The sequence below is a fragment of the Equus caballus genome, chromosome 9, assembly GCF_041296265.1.
Source record: "Equus caballus isolate H_3958 breed thoroughbred chromosome 9, TB-T2T, whole genome shotgun sequence".
NCBI classification, from domain to species: domain Eukaryota; kingdom Metazoa; phylum Chordata; class Mammalia; order Perissodactyla; family Equidae; genus Equus; species Equus caballus.
The window spans coordinates 29,469,105-29,489,103 of NC_091692.1; the positions used below are offsets into that span (position 1 = coordinate 29,469,105).

The following is a 19,999-nucleotide window of genomic DNA, read 5'->3' on the forward strand; positions in this document are numbered from 1 at the left end:
ACAGCCCTTGATCATTTGTTAGCTGAGCAAGGATGTGTCTGTGCTGTGGCCACCACCCGCTGCACCTGGATTAACACTTCTGGGGAAGCTGAAATTTAGTTACATAAAATCACTGAGTGCGCCACTTGGCTTAAAAAGGTGACTCCTTCAACAGAGTATTTCTTTCACTTATTGGATTTTGATTGGTTTGGGTCTTGGGGACCATGGCTCTGAAGTGCACTCCAGACATGGGAATTATCCTACCAGTAACAGTCATAGTAATCTCCCTGATGCACCGTATTCTCTCAAAAGCTTTAAATGCGTGTTTGCAGCTGCTAACCATCAAGCAAATGAATGTGAAGTCGTGACCTGTGAATACCACAGGATTCGGCAGAAAACCTCATGACCTGTGACTATAACACGGAGAAACAGTAAAAGCTGCGAGACCAACAGAGCGGTAGCTGAGAGTGGCACTAATGCCTTAAATTTTGATCACATCTTTCAAGTTATGCTAAGAGTCTCACGCAAAGGGGGAGAACTGTTAAAAAAGAAAAAACAGGAACAAAATGGTGTCACTTGTGCTAAGTCCCACATCAATAAATCAAGACTTAATTGCACTTTCAGTCTCTCACAGGAATGTGACCTTTAACTAGTCAATCTGGAATTACCTGGTCGGCATGAGTGAGTAATCTGCCTCATAGATCCCCACACTACTCTTCCCCAAAGGAAGGTGATCTTGCCCGAATCTGCTCTTTGCTAGAAACTTCCTTTATTCCGTCCCTTCTGCCCATAACAGCCTTCCACTTTGCATAGCTCCTTGGACCTCCCTTCTATTTGCTAGCTGGGATGCTGCTCAATTCATGAATTGTTGGATAGAGCCAATTCGATCTTCAAATTTACTCAGTTGGCTTTTGCTTTAAACACCTTAGCATCATCATCCTCTGAAAATAATGCTAATTTTGTCTTTTTTCTATTACTATATTTCTTTCTTTCTCTTATCTGGGGGACAAAGAGATTAATTAGAACACTAAGGTTCCTTAGAGGATGAAAGACTTCGGTGAATCTTGCAGGAATAGCAGCATTTGGACTGGCTAAGAGGGGAGGATGACAGAAATATAGCCACGCATTGCTCAATGATGGGGATACATTCTGAGAAATGTGTTAGGCAGTTTCATCATTGAGCGTACTTACACAATTCATCATAGAGTGTACTCACACAAACCTAGATGGTATAGACTACTACACACCTAGGCTATATGGTACTAATCTTACGGGACCACCCTCCTATATGCCCTCCGTCCTTGACCCAAACGCTGTTATGCTGTGCATGTCTCTAGATAAAATTGAGCTGTCCTACTCCCAACTAACGGAAGTCAGTTGATAGAACCGCTGGTGGCACCTGGAACTCTACATATTACATCACAGAAAAACTCAGACTAGTAGTGTCTTGGAACATGTTTTGTTCATAGTAAGTGTGAAAATAAAGGAAAACCTCTTTTAAAATGGAGTCATGAAACCCTGAAGGGGGACCTCTCACGTACATACCACTCACTGCTGCCTGCCTAACTGGCAGGAAGATGGACGATAAGAATTATTTTAACCAGGCCTATTTGTATAAAATTCTCTCAGTCCCAACTTCTTATCCGTGATGATAAGAATGTAACTTTTCTGCTGGTGCAACGGAGGACATCTTCACCTAGGAATTTCATCTCCTGCTTTTAAGAAAAGGAAGGAAGATCCGTCCCTGCCGCAGCGACAACGCATTGTCACAACCTTACACTCTTGTTCTTCTCCAATGAACTTTTATTCTAGATAACCCTCCTTAATTTCCTCCTAACACCTAATAAAAACTAACTTTCCCCTTGTCTCTTCCAACTTGCCTATGGTTCACCATAGTTTGCACGTCCAGAATTGCAATTCCTCGGCTATTCCCAAATAAACTCATTTTTTGAGCTTGCCCCCCAGACAGCTTCATTTAGGTTGACATAACAGCTAAAGATAGTTTTAGTCTCTATTAACATCACAACCAAATACTTAAATCACAACCAAGTACTTAAAAGCCTGACATAATTGTAGACTCATAAGTGAAATGTCACATTATCATTTTCAATAAATCAGCATCAATTTAACATTTCGGAGAGCCCCCCAAATTCTCAGCACTCAAATCCAAGACAAGAAAGATAAAAAACAGTACGACTGCATTCTGGTTATCCTATGAATTAAAGTGGAGTGAGTGTGAGTGAGTGTGTGTGTGTGTGTGTGTGTGTGTGTGTTTTAAAGCCTTTTGTTCACCAGCTTCTTTCCCTATCTTACACTGTACTCCCTAAGGACTGTGTATATCATTTAACTTTCTCCATTGAACGATAAACTTCAGAAGGTCTGGCCATTTTGGTTCTACGGGGTTTCTATCTCTTGCGCTTTCCCAGATCATACCATGTATTTAATATGCATTGACCCACCTGTGCAGAAAAGGGACCGTCTAGTCTCATGCTTAAATCAGTACTATGTCACTATCCATCGATCAATAAGTTGTGCATTCTCGGTGACAACTGAATGTTTTCTCTTTCAGCTGAAGTTTAAAGGAGGAGGGGAGTCGACTCCAAAACTGCACACTGGTGTAGCCCCAAACGGAAATACAGCGAAAGCTCGAGCGACCTCTCCCAGCGCAAACGAGTCCACCCCAGCTTCAGGAAACGAAGGAGTACGTGGGGTTGCGGATGACTGGCTTTGGGGCTCATTCTTTTCACTACAGCGCCCCAGGAGCGGAAGGCAAGCCCAGGCTCCAGGGACCACGCAGTCCCGCTGGGGCTGAGAGCGTCTCCCCCAGGGTGTCCCGGACGCCCGGCAGGAAAGAGCGCCGCCGGGCCGCCGACACCTGAGCGCGCGCCCGGTGGGGCGGGCCGGGAGCCCTCTCTCCCTTCCGCCTGCGACGCGCGTTGTCGGTCGAGCCGGTGTATGTGCGGTAATAACATGTCTGCCCCGCTTCCCGCCATCATCCCCGCCGCCCGGAAGGCCACTGCTGCGGTGAGTGGCGGCAGCCGGGGCTCGGAGGGGACCCTCGGCCCGCTGCTCACCACTGCCCTTCGCGCAGGGTTGGCGTCGCTGACCGCCTGGCGGCCGGTGGGTGGGTTCCCTCCGCCGGGTCCGGGGTGGGCTGGGTGGGGTGGGGTGGTCGGTGTCGGGAGGGCGCCGGGGCTGCGGCCGGGCCGGAGGATCAGCGCGCCCGCCCCCGTCAGCCCCGAGCCCTCTGCATTGCGGAGCGAGTCCCCAGCTTGTAGGGACCGGCGTTAGCGGCCAGGCACCCTAACTCGAGGTGGCTCCGTTGCTCGTTTCTCTCTTGTTTGTGGGTGAGGGAAGTCTGAAGTCCTCAAGAAAATGACTTTATTTTCTTACCTTGCACTCGTGTCCTGAATTAAAGAAGTTTGAAGATTGGCAACTTATGACATCACAGGGTGCTGTTTTTTAGAAAACCGTGTACGAGGAGCTCAAATGTCTTTTTAACCCCGGAAGCTCCTTTTTGTGATGGAAAAAGTCTACAGTTTACATGAGACTTGCATGGTTTGACTTGAAACAAACTATTTTTCCTAGAATGTTATTTGCACTTAAGAATGTCTAACTGGGACCTCTTTAAGTGCTAAGGCCGCACATTAATTATCTTCGGAACTACAGTGAGAGAAATTAAGTATTTTTCCCACTGAAGAGAGCTCTATGGAGTTTGATTTGCTGAAGGTAGTGTTCTGAAATTCTGGCATCCAGAATTGACCAACGCTAGTGTGTATCAATTCTGTGTGGGTTTATTTGGGCATTGTTTATTAATTTTTTCTCTTGTAGGTGATTTTCCTTCATGGATTGGGAGATACAGGGTAGGTACCATTATTTTTAATAACAGTAATGAAATGGGGTCATGCAACTCTACTTACATGATCAAAGGTTTAATGTTAATGAACTCTAGGATTGTATGAAAAAAGATTGCTAGTGATATTTCTTACAGTCCAGTAATATGATAGAATCTTTTCTTTTTTAAAAACCTCCAGAATTTCCTCTCATCATCGTGAATTCGTCATTTTTCAACTCCTGTTTCTGGAACGTATTAAAATTGCAAACGCCTCCTTGAGTTGCTGTGGGCATTGGATACCAGAGATGGGTGGAATGTTTGTAGAGAGTGTGCAACTGAGAGCTTTCCGGAGGAGTTAAAATTTCAGGGCAAGTTGAGGAGAACAACTGGTTGATTTTGATAAGAGCAATAATCGCAATGTGAGGTATACGGCATTCTGAATGAAAGCTTAATTATGCCCTTAAGAGAAAAAATCAGTTCAAGGGTCGGGGAGGCAACTCAAAGATTTATTTGGCAGTTTATCAAACACATTTTGTTGTGCTAACTTGAGATGTACAATTTATCTTTCAGTCAGGCTTTTCCTATATTGTGAAGTGTTTGTTTTTAATTTAAATTGTGATTATCTGTTTGAAACTTAGGTAAAACTGTAACAACATTGCAGAATTAGAGGAAAACTGAAGATAAACAAATTTTGAGTAGGTGGTCAAATAAACTATTAAATAAACTATTAAATCTTCTTTATAAGGGTGAGTTGGGCTAGATTAATTCTTCAAAGTGATTCCTGATATTCTTTTATGCCCTTTAAGTAGAGGTACATGACAACACGGAAAAGATTGTAGGACTCTTTCTGGCAATGAGGTAGTCCTATGAAAATGATAGACTTATATTTTACTATTTATTTTCCTGAACAGGTTTAGAGAAGCTCTCTTTTATAATCAAACCCTTCTTGATACTGAGAGCCGGAGAGGAACTTGCTACCCTGTCACTTGCCCAATAAAGAGAGCTTCTAGGCCTGAAGAATCAGTCCAAGAAAAAAAACTTCAGTGTAGAAAGCTTCTCTGTGGGCCCCCATTTTGACATATTCTGTAGACTGAAGTTAAGAGTGAAAATGAACAATGTGAGATTAAAAATACCAAGAGCATCCAGGACATCTTGACCGAGAATTAAGTTTACATACAAAATTAGCTGGCCAGCCCCATGGCCGATTGGTTAAGTTCACGTGCTCCGCTCCGGTGACTCAGGGTTCACCGGTTCCGATCCTGGGCGCAGACCTGCACGCTGCTCATCAAGCCATTCTGTGGCAGCATCCCACGTGGAAGAACTAGAATGACTTACAACAATTCAGGCGTGAGGAGGGGAGAAGTCCTAAGGCTCTGACATTCATACCGTGTCCCTGGTTCCATTCTAAGCTAGGAAATGCTAACTCTTATGAGGTTCATGTAGAAGAGTGAGCTTCGGGTCTTTTCTCTCAAAATTCTATGACGAGACTAACCAAAGGTGGGAATTCTAATGAGGGAACTTGGCTGAACTTTAGGCTTTGAACACTGAATCTACGATATCGCTGAGAGTGTAAGTACATGAAGTGGATTAAGTGACGGAGTGATGGCCATAGTGAAGATTTACTGGGCTCCGAAATAGGAGAGAAATCACTGAACATGAGGCTCAACTTATGTCCTATCTACGGAAAGCCCATTAAGGGAAGATCAATTTTAGAAAATGTTAAAGAACAACCAGGTTTAAATTTAGTACCAATACTGAATACTCATTGATTTTAAAGAAAAATATATATGCATATGCTATAATGCTAGTACCCCATTTTAAATAGAAAAATTACCATACCTGACTCACCTTCTCTTCACTGAAAGAGAAATTACTAATCTTAAAAATGAAACTGTCTAATTGCCATTATATTTACATTTCTCTACATTTTATCGGTGCCAAAACATTTAAAATATATCCTTCTAGAAAATAAATATACTACAGAAGATAAAACTAGTTGAAAACACAACCATGTAACGTTTTAAGGCACTGCATTCCATTAGACAGAACCCAAAATGAACTGAGTACAAAGACACAATGTGAAGTTTATACGTGAGACTCTTCCCTTCTCTCCGATTTTGGACTCCAGTGTTAATCTACATGAAGTCAGCTCCCTAGCTACACAAAACATAACTTCTCAGGATTTATTTGAATTGTTATAAGCAGGTAATTAAGTAAACTAAAAGAAGTCTAACTGAAAATTCAATGTGCAAGTAAGCCGAGATACACTTGATAAGGATTCCATATGCTAATGGCCTTGGTGCCACGCCAGCTCTTTCCTCTGAAGTTCTCAGATTTCATCAATCTTTGTGGACTGGCAGCTCAGCAGCTCCCTCACCTTCACTGAGCCACAAACACGTCTGGGCCATCTGTGTCCTGAAGACAGGGGAGGACATATCAGCATTTCCCCTTCCCCAGGAATTCAGTTGACATTCTTTAGTAAAATACACAAAAGAACAGATTGCGCTTCATCTATAGGGCAATTTCACATTTCGCAAAGCTGTATGGTGCACAAATCTCATCCATACACATCTGAGGTCGTCAATTCATCATCTCATTATAGCAAGAAAGAACAAACATTCAACAAATATATATTGAGTGCCTAGCATATGAAAGGAAGGACACTGATATGAACCCATTCTTTGCCCTCATATTCTATTAGAAGCCATGTGACATATACGCAAAGGAACTCACACAAGGCCAAATAGGATCACGTGTGTGATACACACCAAGATCTATAGCAGTATAATGAGCAAGAGATCCTACTCCCAAGTAGAATAGCTGGCTAAAATAGTAGAAATGTTATTTCAGCTAAACCTTGAAGAAACTAAAACCGTTTTTGTCTTCTGTTGAAGAAGCAGATAGGAAGAGTTAAACATCTCAAGTAGAAGGAAGGGATTAGGCAAAGCCAAAAACACACACAGTGAGTGTGCAAGGCCGTGAGCAGTCCAGACAGCGACAGCACTGGCTGTCTACTGCACAGCAACTTAAAACAAAGGCAAATGACCAGCCCGGACCAGACCACAGAAGGCTCTGACTTCAAAGCTGGGATTTATCCAGTAGCGTCAGTGGGGAGTCACCAAAACACAGCACCGCTTAAGGAAGGTTAATTTTTCAGTACACAGGACATAGTATAGGTCGAGAAAGCCTCGAGACAGAAAAAGTACATTCTAATAGTTTAACTGATAAAGCCCAGAACTAGAATGATGTCAGTAAGCGGGAGTGCAAGGTGATTTAATAAGTATCTTAAAGTGATCTAGAAAAGTATCTTATAGTGATCTACAGAAGATGAAACAGAAATGAGGAAATTTATGCAAATATAAATTAAAAGGAAAAATCTTCATCAGAAAGCTTATTCGAACAAGTACCTTGTAACCAACGGAGACAGGGGATGGGGTCTTTCTTAAAGAAGAATTCAAAAATCACCCAATTGGGACGGACAGTTTAAGGGCTCATTCTTCTGGAGACAGATTTCGTTTACTCATTCAACAAACACTTATTGCAAGCCTACTGTGTACCAGAAAGCATCGTTAATTCCCTCAAGAACAAAGCAAACAACAGAACAAGCAGGGGATTCACTGTTGGCCCTTAAGAAAGGCATCATCTCTGTCCTCTCTGAAAGAACTGGGACTTGTTCCACTGGAGAAAGAAAATGAGCCTCGAATTTCTTCCCATAGTCAGGTTTCAAGACTCACAAGACATAGCAGGTGTTCAGACTACAATAATGAGATATGTTATTCCCAAATCTTAAAGCACATGCTGCCTATGCAAATTCAACAACATCCAACTCCACAAAGATTTTCAAATATGCAATTCCACTTAGACTATCAACTCTTATCCAAACTCTCAACTAGCTGTTCCTTGACTAAAAAGTTACCTGTAACTTGATCTTCAGTGTTACCCATAAAAAATTATTAGCCCAGGAAGAAACTCCCAAAAGAAAGTCCCCGCTCTGACTGAAACAGTCTCTGCTGTGGTTTAAAAAGAAGAAAAAAAAAACACACTTGCAAGAAAGAAATCGAAACACTCCAATACTCTTTAAGAACAAGAACAAAACAAATCAATAGCAGCCCTCTGATGACACCTGGTGGCCGCTTCTCACAGGAAGTTTCTTTCAGCATTTTAAAGAAATTATTCCAGGAAACGTTAACAGTTCTCAACCACTTCACATGCTATCTTGACTATGGGCAGCACACATGAAGTCTCTCCCCTCATTTCCCTCCTTTTTGTTCCAGTTTTCACTTATTTTGTTCCAGTCTTCACTTCTCTTTTCATCTCTTCTCTCTTTTCTAACCAGTAGACATTAAGGCAGCTTGAGCTTGCTTTCTGTCTCTTTCTCACACCCTCTCTCACTCACTCACACACACACACACACACACTCTCACACTCACAGACATCCTCTCTCACTGGTACAAGGCCACCCACACAGGAAACCACCTTCTCCCTGCCTCCGTCCCACGCCATCTCACCCTTCACCCCTCCTAGACTTACCCAAATTAGTGGTGCAAGCAGTGTGCAGTTAGCACGTGTTGGCACCAGGCCCATGGTAAAGTCACAACAGGGGATAGTGTGCAGCATGGCTGGCGTGCACACACGTGCATTTATAAAAGCTCCCAATGCTCTTTTGCCCTTTCCCTTTGAGGAGGTCAAAAAAGGACGAACTCCAGAAGTTGTGGAGATCCTACAGCACAGTCTCCTCCTGGAAGGGCAAGGTAGGACACGTAAGACTTCCTACAAGCCTATTGCGAGCTGAGCAAGACAGGAATAAACGGAAATTAGCGGACTGCTCAGATCTCTTTCTTAATCTACCATTTTCAATTGGACCTTTTATCGAAAGTATATGTCTTATACGATTACCTGATTTAATAAAGTACCACCAAGTCCATATATAGTCTGTTCAGGAGAAAACTGTAGTATTCGTTGTCGTTACAAAACACCATGTGCATAACCTAAGGGGAACCAAAGGGAGCTGTGCTTTATGTAATCCTCCTCTCACCACACTCTCCCATCAGAAACATCACTTTGTAACAGAGACCACAAAATAAAGTATCTGATCCTACAAAGAAAAAAATCACTCTTCTATGAAAATGCTAACAGTCACAAGTTGAATAACTTCTTCCATGACAAAAGAGTAAAATTTAACACCCTAAAAACCATTTATTGGTAACATCAGAAGCAATTTTACCACAAATGGATGTGTAACATAGTTGTTTATTCACAATGGGATCAGCTCCTGAACACTCGGGTCCAGCCAAACCCACCTCCATCAACGTGCCAGGGACAGGCTGCATTGCATTCCTAAGGGTAAGTCTGTTAACTCTACCTTCCCCCACTAGGAAAATGCCTGTGGCGATTCAGAATGAGTCCACAAATTCTCTGACACTCCCTTCAAAAGGTGGAGCCTAATTCCCTCCCCTTGGTGTGGGCTGGCCTTGGTGACCAAGTGCTTGCAAGGGACAGAAAACAGTGGCAGTGAGGGTTTTCGGCTCTGGAGACACAGTCACAGAGGTGCCGGTATCCTGCTTGCCCCCTCTCTTGATCACTCCGCCCAGGGAAGTGGGGGACCTGTTGCAAGAACACTTCTGCAGCCTGTGCACATGGAGGCCCAGGGGGCAAGGAACCGAAGCCTCCTACCAAGAGCCAAAGAGGAACTGGGGCCTCCTGCCAACAGCCATGGGAGTGAGCTGCCTGGAGAGCAGCTCCTCCAGCCCCAGGCAAGCCTTCAGATGATTGCAGCCCCTACAAAATCCTGACTGCAGCCACGACCAACTGGGTAATGAGCCTACTCCACACCCTGACCCACAGAAACTGGGGGATAATAAATGCTTATTTGCTTTAAGCCACTAAGTTCTGACATAATTTGTTACACATCGGTAGATAACTAATATAATGCCCTCTCTCTCCTTTGCACCTTGGCAAGAGTAGATAGGGCTCAAGTTCACCCCTCGTTTGTATATATTTTACATAGATTTCCTTTCCTATACCCTCCAACCTTTAACAAGAATGTTCTATACTATCACAATAGTATTAAGGTACACGGGAGGAGGTCCACGAAGTATACTGGTTGAAGAGAAGAATTCCCATCAAACTTCTGAAAGATTTCAAAACTTAATAAACTGACATTTACATTTATGCCTCTCCCACTACCAAAACCAGACTTGACACGGCTTACAATGAAAAACTGGGATACTAAAATCAAGAATTATTAAAGAGCTAACTAACAAAGACATGAGGTAGAGAGTTTCAAATTTAGATTTGTATGGAATAAAAGAAATGTCTTCATGTTTCCTGAAAAACCTCATTTTGGATGAAGGCATTCATTCTTATTGGCCCCTAGAATCATTTATAGCAAACAACTTGCCTCAAAGATAACAGTAGCCATGAGTTCCTGTCCAGCTAAGCTCAGAAATGTTAGCAACCTCTATTTCTACTCTTCCCCAAACCTGATGGGGCAGCCCATGCAGTAAACACCTATACAGCCACATGCCACTGGGGCTGAATGAGTCACAATCCTTTTGGCCACACAGAATACAAAACTTCCTCACCCTCACCTAGCAGGAGGCATTCAAACTTCGGAGATGTAGGGGCCTCTGGTCACAGGACTCACATCTGATTAAGTTCCACCTCCAAAGCATCTCACATGCCATGTCTAGCCTACTTCTAAAAATAACCTTCCCCAGCCAGAGTCCAAGGACAAACCCAAGACAAGCTAGAACTATGTGCTCTTAAGCCCAAATGGTCAGAGTAAATAAAACTATCGACAGAGAGAAAAAAATTCGCACTCAAGTCAGAAGAGAATACTGTTCCTATTCCAGGGGATACCCATGTTCTGTTTCAAATACCTAATTTGATTCTGCCTGCAAGTTAAAAATTAGAATATTTGTTTAGCGCTTAAGTTAGAGCTAAAACAATCATTAAAAAGCCATACTAATAGGGATCAAGCCATGGTGACTGTAACAGAATAAACAGACCTCACCCCTTTCATTATCAAAGAGTCTCCCCTTCCCAACACTACTCGTGAGGATGTAGTAAGAGCAACATAACGTGACAAGTCATGGGACAAAAATAAACTGTAACATTAGCACAGTTTTCTTACTTGGCTGTTTCTTTTATTAAAATGTTCCTACACTTCAAGTACTATTTTCCAAATACATTAAATTGATCCAGTAATAAAGTCAATTTTATGGCGATCTTAACCACCTCTGACAAAGCTATCTTGTGTAGTAGGAAAGATTTTACACAAAAAGTTAAAATTCAATATATCTCCTTTCAAAATGTATTTTTAAAATTAATGCTTTGTTAATATTTCCATCTAATTGTTCTGATTTTTTTTAAAAGGAAGAAAATTCTTATTGGAACAGGAAAACAGCATAAAAAAAGGAAAATTCTATGAGTAAAACAGAAAATGAAAAATTTCAATGCCATTAAAAGCAGACACACACGATCATTCGTGTCGTATGCCATTTGAAAAGGTTGTTTTATTATCAATGTAACTAATCACAATGAAACCATCTCTTACAACTAAAGACATCATAACGAATTTTCTTCACAGCTACAGAGAGACGGGATTTGCTGTTTCACATCAAATAGAACAGGCTACATAAATTCTTCTTCCTATTTATTGTAAAATATAATTTCATCTATAAAATCAGTCATGAAATATTAAAACAAACAACAGACTTTATATCCTTTTCTTAATTTAGTTTAAACGGTCTGTTCGCTCAAAAAGGGGGGAGGTTTGCAATCACACACATCTCTAGATTCTTTCACCATCTCAGCAGGTTCTCTCTATAAACGTTATGCCATTCATTCGAGAATGCTATCATTTTTCTGTAACTTTCCTGATCCCCTTTTCCTTAGTTTTCACCTAGCAAAACTGCATTTCCATTTTCAAGTTTTCCCTCTAAATTCTCCTTCTGAATTCCATTTTGCTGCTTTTCACTAAAGCTCTGTCAGTGTCTCTCACATCTCACTGTCAATTAATTGTTCTAAGTGAGAAAAGGGCAAAAAAATCTCCAAAGTTTAAATGATTGTTCTTTGACTATTTTAACATACTCCTGTTTTAACTGATCTAACACAAATTACAAAATTAACTCATCTGAAGTTCTATCACTTTTCCTTTATTTACCTTGCCTGCTTTTACTATCCTGCCTGCTGGTATAGGGTGTTAATGATTCAAATCATAAAAAATGGGTAAAGGAAGTCAGGAGCGAAAACAGGACTATATATGAAGTTAGACTCTTCAAAAGGAAAACCAAAAAGACTAAGTTTCAATGTGCTCACTGTCTATAGTGTATAAGACTCATCTACAAAGTTCTGGAACACCTGAAATAAGCAACTTGCTTTTCAACTTTAAACACAGATGTTTTAGAACAAATTTAAAGTATTAATTTATACACCAAGGGACAAACTTACCAAAATGACGGAAGAAGTTAACATTCAAATTATATATAAATCCAATGGTTTAGGTAAATTCTAGAACTTTAAAACCATTTGAGAGGGGAGAGAAGCAGCACGTGGGTACTTCCTCAGCTACCAAGGATCGCCAGGGCACCCCTCCAACAAAGTACTCTTTCCTGCTGACACTGATAGGAAATGTCCCCAGGACAACATCTTACATACTCTCAAGTGAACAAAAAGATATGGGCAAATAAAAGGAGAAGAGGAGGAAAATGCGAAAAACTTCCCTACTGGAATTCTTTCCTCAATACCTGAAATTTAAGTCACTAATCTAACAACGCTTCCCCGGGGCCGGTCAAGCCTCATTATCTTCTTCACCCTCGGATCACGGGATTATCAAATTCTTTCTCTACCATAAGTATCAGTATTTTCCAAGATTTTTGTATCTTAATTTCACGGTCATTAGCACTTCCTTAGGCCCATTCCTCACTAACTTTAGAAGCACATCCTGCTTAACACTGTTCAAAAATTATTTAAATACACTGTTTTCGTTGTCCCTCAGTCACAAACAAATGTAGATATTAATCAAACAGAATACTAATCTGTGATAGGAAAAAGCTGTAACCAAAGCCCTGTCAGACACAGTACGTCCGCTAGTTTCCTGTGACTGCATCTATTTCTATTAGGATTTTATGGATTAAGCACTGAAGATCCTAAAAAATAATATTCATTATGTGAACAGTATTTCCCAAGTATGACAGAAATATCACTAGTGGCGTTTAAAATAAAGTTATCTACCACATGTTGGGATTTTTAAATAAGTATGTATTATTCAAATAGATATTAGGAAAAAATAACACACCAATCTATGACTCCACATGTATTACTTCTTATGACAATGCTAAGTTTAAAAAAAAAAAAGTGAGAAAGGGGCCGGCCCTGTGGTGTAGTGCTTAAGTTCGGCACACTCCACTTCAGTGGCCCAGGTTGGTGGGTTCGGGTCCCAGGTGCAGACCTACACCACTCATCGGCCATGCTGTGGCAGCATCCCACATGCAAAATAGAGGAAGACTGGCACAGATGTTAGCTCAGGGAGAATCTTCCTCAAGCAAAAAAAGGAAGCTTGGCAACAGACGTTACCAAACAAACAGAACAACAAACAAAAAACAAGAGTGAGATAAAATGCTGTGGTATAAAACACAGCAAAAACAATGAAGGAGTAGGGAAATGACTTAAGTTTGGAAAATGCCACATCATACATACCTTATACATTTGCTAATTTTTCAATTATGTAAATTCTAGGAAATCAATAAAAACTAATAATTCTTAGCCCTAAGATCATTATTAAACGAGAGTGCTCTGAAGATCAGTCTCTCCTCCACTGCTGGCAACCTTCACAGTTGGCATCACAAATCCTCATTCACCAGTTTTCACATGAGTAGTAGCCTCCTTCAGATTACACCTCTAAGAAAGTACTGCAGCCTAATAAAACGTCCCAACTCTGTCACATCACACGTCTACATTCTGAGGAACAGATAACAGAATTATACACGTGGAGAAGGAAAACTGCAGAATACTAATTTTCTACATACTCAGAACCTGCCTTTCCTTTGAGATTTGGATACAGTGGCTAGAATCCATCTAACAAGAAGATAATGCCCTAATACCATACTGGTATAAAACGTGCACTTACAACTGGCCAAAGCACAACAGAAGTCTCTCTCTCGCTCTGGTAAACTTCCACGGCAGGTGTTCCTGGTCAGCAGGCGGTCTGTTGCAGGCCGACTCAGGGATCCTGGCTCCTTCCATCTTGCAGCTCTGCCCTGGAGCTTCCTCGTTCCCTGCATTCAGCTGACTGAAGAAAGCAAGCCTGGAAGCAGCAGACTCTTGATGAAGTATCATCGAGACGTGCTCTGAGACAATTCTCCATGTCCCAACCAGCTCTGCTTCCATCTGCTGACCTTTGACTTTCAGTATCTGGTCAGACATAACTAACAGTAGTCTTGCAATCTTGACTCAAAAGCAGTGTTGGGACCCAGGGCAGACTGCCCCCAAAATATGCTACAAGGGCACACTGATTATTTTGACTTAGTTATTTGAGAAGCAGCTGATGCAAAAATTGCACTTTGACCCTTTCCATTTCCCCCTGAAAGCAGCAAACGAATCTCCCATGTGAAAAACAGCTTCCTCACGAGGCTGACCCAACGGCATAAGGGTTAAGTTGGCGTGCTCTGCTTCGGCGGCCCAGGGTTTGCAGGTCCGGATCCCGGGGCGGACCTAGCACCGCTCATCAAGCCACACTGCAGCGTCATCCCACATAAAACAGAGGAAGGTTGGCACAGATGATAGCTCAGGAACAATCTTCCTCAAGCAAAAAGGGTGGGGCTGGGAGGGGGTGGAATTCAGGGCGGAGAGGCCTGTATAAACACACCTTGTTACTTTTTTACTAATTTACCACCACAAGTCCAAACTCTGCTTAGATTGCTTACTAATGAAGCACCCAAACCTAAGTATCTTTGTCCTGTCAAATCCTCACAAATTTAGTGTTTCTGTGTGTAAAAAGTATAAAAGCTGCCTGCTTTGGTCACTTCTGAGCGTTAATTTTAGGATCTCCCACGTGTACGCATTACATTCGAGTTTTCTCTTTAATCTGTCTTGTGTTCATTTTACTATGAGGCCAGCCACAAGAACTCAAGAGGAATAAGGGGGAAATTTCCCCCTCCCGGACAGGGGCATCTACCACTTCCACTCATACCTGCTTCGCCGCAAGGGAATATGAAAAGTGAAACCTGGAGCTGTAGAACTGTATCTTATGGAAGGACAGAACCGATTTAGATGGACAGCTAGCCATCTCTGCCACATACCAATGCCCAAAAATTATCATATCGCTTGTCACTCTACCATTAATGAAGGCTTTGCAAGACCTTCGACAACCTTTTCTGAGAAACGCAACTGTCCCTGGAAGAGCATGCCTGGACTTACTACCTCCACGTCTGTAACACAAGGGAGCCACAGACAATACCAATCGTTTATCAGTTTAGCTAATCAGCCAAACATGAATCCCTTGGTCCCACCCATGGAGAGATCCTGATTAAGAGAGTCTGGGGTAAGGACAAGGATCTGTAGTTTCAGAGAGCTCCCTGAGTGATTCTGATGAGCCAGATTTGGGACCCCCTGGAGTAAAGTCCCTTCTAACTTCAAAAAAAAATAATATAAACCTAACATATATTTACTAGACAGAGAGCTGAAGTGTGGAGAAGAGGGGAAAAAAGGAGAAGAAGGGTGAATGAGGAAGGAGAGTAAACAAACGCACTCAATAGGGATGTCACACAGGGATTCCAAAACAATCTCTCATGCAAAATGACTCTGAGGAACGTCACTTTTAGCAAACACTGCCTCCACCTCCCACCCTGAAATCCTAGGGTGTTAAACACCACCCATATGGAAAACCAGATTACAGACCCTGAAGATTCTTAATGAAAACCATTTGGTCTCATTTTTTGAAAGACTATAATTCCTACTACCTCTCCTCGAATGATCTAAATTGTCTAAGCTATTTGTAAAAGCAGATTACCACCTTAGTTTAAATTCTAATGGTTTTATAGTTATATGAACTTCTATAACTGTGATTTCTCATTCTAGAATAATTGATCCAATAATACGCATCAAATTCTGGTCCGGAATCCACGATCAGCAGAAATCACAAGTGAATTACACACTTTGAAAGAAGTGGTTTGTTGCTTGCTCTAGGTTTAAAACACAAAGTTTCCATTATCCTTAGTAACTGACAAGCATGCTGGGCTTTGGCTACATTTGATGATTACACTGCTATTATTCCAAATGCATCAAACAATAAATATCTTTTTCCTATTAGGCTTCCTATTACCTTACTTGTTTTTATTTAAAACTTTTCGTGTTTCTGTTTAAAGGGGGGAAAAAAGCATATAAGAGAAAATAAAAGAGAAATAGGAACATGAAACACATTGAAAAGCACTGGCAATTAAGACTGAGATTATCCAGCTTCAGCAAAACGCATCTGAAACTAGAAGAGCTGAAGTACTTAAAATTTGTTTTAAGGAGCCTATGTTCGGATCTCCAACAAGCACTACATGTGTCTCAAATGCAGACATCCCTGCTATGGAAGGACTCTCCTGGCTGTCAGCTTAGTAAGGGGCTGACTCTGCTGGAAAGCATGACATTACACAATTACAAATGCTTGACAGTTCATGTGGTTTAGACAATTTGAGCACTCTGAATTGAATACCAAACAAAAACAGTAGTGCTATTTGGTTTCATATAATTTGACTTATGGCTTCTGGAACATCTTTTAATTTTTTCTGTATTTGTTAATTTTAAGGAGTGACTGTCATACTACGGTGGCTTAAAATAAAGTTTACAATATAACCAATGTTTATCTAAGAAATAGTCCTCATAATATGAGATAATTATGATACAAAAACAATTATCAAAGGCTAGAAAACAATAGGCAAAGGGAGAGTCCCCAAAAGTGCCCTTTTTAGCAACCAAACTGCCTAAGCAAAGAAGTAAGATTTCCCAAATCCTATGGTGTGATCTTACCAATTTCTAATGAACTGGAAGATGCAATCCTTAAAACTAAAAACAAAATCCAATTACTTTTCTGCTTTAGGGACTCAGCATCTGCTAGAATGACAGTCATATACGCTGGTTTAGAAACAAACCTACTAAGACAAAGAAAGCAACTTCAAAAATGCGGGTATATACAGCCTTCCCTCTCCACAGTCTTCCACACTCCCATTCCTATTTTGACTTTTCCTTTTTGTCTCGAAACTCCAACACTCTCAGGCATAACAGTCTTGTCTGGCTGTCCTCTCCCTCTGACCAGGTCTGACAGAGTGTTAGGAGTCAGCCAGCCTCTACCGTTTTCACCTCTGTATCCACACACACCTTTCCTCCCCTAGGAAACAGGAGGAGTCGTGGTACCAACCCCCATATGCTCACTGTGAGGCTCAATCCTCAGTTAACTGAGGATAAACTCAGTACGTAATGTCCTTAGACTAGTGTTTGGCACCTGGCAAGTGCTCAGCAAGTATTAACCATCATCATCATCAAAAACAATCTTCTGTTTGATATCCCTACTGCTGAAAGTACTTTCAGACCATAATGCTGCAAGAACATATCTTCTCCACCATCACCCCCACCAGATCTTTTTCATACAAACTGAATAGTCCCTGTGTAGACAGACTTCGCAAAAAGAAAAGACATAAGTGTATGTTTTTTAAAAATTTGGCAGGTACAAAAAATAATTTGAATATGTGCGAGGCACTAAGCATAACATAAGAAAACCCCGAGTACAGATCACAGTTTAAGAAAATTAAATTCAGGGGGCCAGCCCCATGACCAAGCAGTTAAAATTCTGCACACTCAGCTTCAGGAGCCTGGGTTCACAGCTTCGCATCCCAGATACAAACCTACTCCACTCATCAGCCATGCTGTGGAGGCATCCCACACACAAAACAGAGGGAGACAGGCAACAGATTTAGCTCAAGACGAGTCTTCCCCACCAAAAAAAAAAAAAAAAAAATTAAATTCCTATCTTTCAGTTCCGTTTCGGGATCCCTATCACCTTCTCTCTTCTAATAGAGCTACCCACTAATTTGAATGTGTTTGTAATTAATCTGCTTTATTACTTTGCCATATCTGTATTCCTAACAGTATGGACTTTTGCTTCACATGTTTCAAAACTTTAAAAAAGGAAAAATACTATGTGCATTCTTCTGGAAGTAGCTTTTTTTCCTCAATATGATATTCCTGACAATAATCCTCAGTGGTGCAGGTGGCTAAAATCCATTCAGTTGCACTCCTATAGGAATACAATTTATCCATTCTCCTCGGATGGACACTGCTTCCAGTTTTTGCCTTTTACAAACAGTGCAACTGTGAGCATTTTGTCATGTCCTCAGGCACTCACATACATGCGTTTCTCTGGGGCACCAGTTTGCCAATTTTAGCATGCATTAAACCACCTGAACGGCTTGTTAAGACTGAAAGCTGGCTCATCCCCAAAGCCTCTGATTCAATAGGTCTAGGGTGGAGCCCCAAATTTTGCATTTATAAGAAGTTCCTGTGAGATGCTGAAAACACAATTTAGAAGCACTGCTCCAGGATAAAGACCCAGGAGTAGAATCACTGGGTCAAAGTGTACATCCATCTTTAACTTTACTAGGTAATCCCAAAGTTATGGTACCAATTTACAATCCCACCAGTTGTGTGTAAGCATTCCAGTTATTTCCGACCTTCCTAAACAGCAGACATTGTCAGATTTTTACACTGTTGCCAACCCAATGTTATGAAACTATACACCACGTTGGTCCTAAACTGCCTTTCCCTAATTGCTAATGAAGTCGAGAATCTCTGCATGCAGGTTTCCTCTTCTGTGAGATGCCTACTTGGGTCATAGGCCCATTTTTCTATTGTTCTTACTGATTTGTCACTGTTTACCTTTCTAGATACAATCCTTTCTCAATAATACGTACTGAAAATATCTATTCTCACTTGTGACTTGTCTGTTCACTTTCTTGATGGTTTCTTTTCATAACCACAAGCTGTCAAATTAATGCTGTCAAAGCGGTCAATCTTTTCCTTTATGGTCTACACCTTCTGTGATCTGTTTAAGAAGCTCTTCCTTGTATTAGACTCACACAATTACTGTCCTACATTGTCTTCCAAAAATTTCATAGTTTTGCCTTCTGTATTTAAGCCTTTAATTCACCTGTAGTTGATTTTTCTGAATGATATGAATTAGAAATGTATCCCACTCTCAAGAAGTTTCCTATTGGCTAAGGCCCACAGATATGACCAACTATAACTTCAGAGAGGATAATGATTCCTGTTAACCCCTACCTTATTGAGGTTTATTCTGCTCTCTCATCGAGGCAAACCAAAAACTGGATAATTTCAATACGGAAAACTTGGAGGGTTATTAGCAAATTAGTCAGACTATGATCCCCACCCCACCATACTCCAGGAAGAATCCTTAAAAATACCACACACACAAAAAAAGAGGCCAGCCCTGTGGCCAAGTGGTTAAGTTTACACACTCGGCTTCAGCAGCCCCAGCTTTTGCCAGTTCGGATCCTGGCTGCAGGCAGGGCCATGGCACCACTCATCAGGCCATGCTGAGGCAGCGTCCCACAGAGCACAACCAGGAAGGCCTACAAGTACAATACACAGCTATGCACTGGGGAGCTTTGGGGAGAAGAAGAAGAAAAACAAAGGTGCAAATCGTAAAAACAAAAAACAAATTTTTTTAACTCTAAATTTAGTCTTATTCTAAAAAACTGAAAGTTGAGCATTGGGGAAAGTGTGGCAAAATGAGCATTCTCAACAGTACTGGCTGGAATATAAATCTATACAAACTTTCTAGAGGGTTATTTGCAATATATCAAAAGCCTTAAAATACATATCTTCTTTGAGCTATCAATGACTCTTTACAGAACTTATCTTAAGGAAACAACTGAACAAAATACATATTTAGGAATATTCACCATGGAACTCTTTCTAATAGAAAAAATTGGAAACAGCCTAATCTCCAACAACGCAGGATGGGTTACAGACGAAGCTGCTGCAGCACATCCATATATGGTCATGCGCCATCTAAGGACGTTTCAGTCAACAGTAGATCACGTAGATGATGGCCATCCCATGAGATTAGTACCACAGAGCCTACATGTGTAGGAGGCTATGATAGAAGAAAATTTTATATAT

General features: G+C 41.2%; 1 protein-coding gene and 1 long non-coding RNA gene across 5 annotated transcripts in view; both read right to left on the reverse strand.

Moving 5' to 3' along the window:
• The window catches only part of LOC138915533 (large ribosomal subunit protein uL15m-like), a 79,387-nt gene that overhangs the window by 37,723 nt on the left and 21,665 nt on the right, over positions 1–19,999 (reverse strand). The gene's annotated exons all lie outside the window — the stretch shown is intronic.
• On the reverse strand, positions 5,984–8,552 carry LOC138915539 (uncharacterized). The gene is made up of 2 exons (XR_011421590.1): positions 8,345–8,552; positions 5,984–6,229 (listed from the first exon to the last, which is right to left on the reverse strand). It is a non-coding gene; the product is annotated as an uncharacterized lncRNA (long non-coding RNA).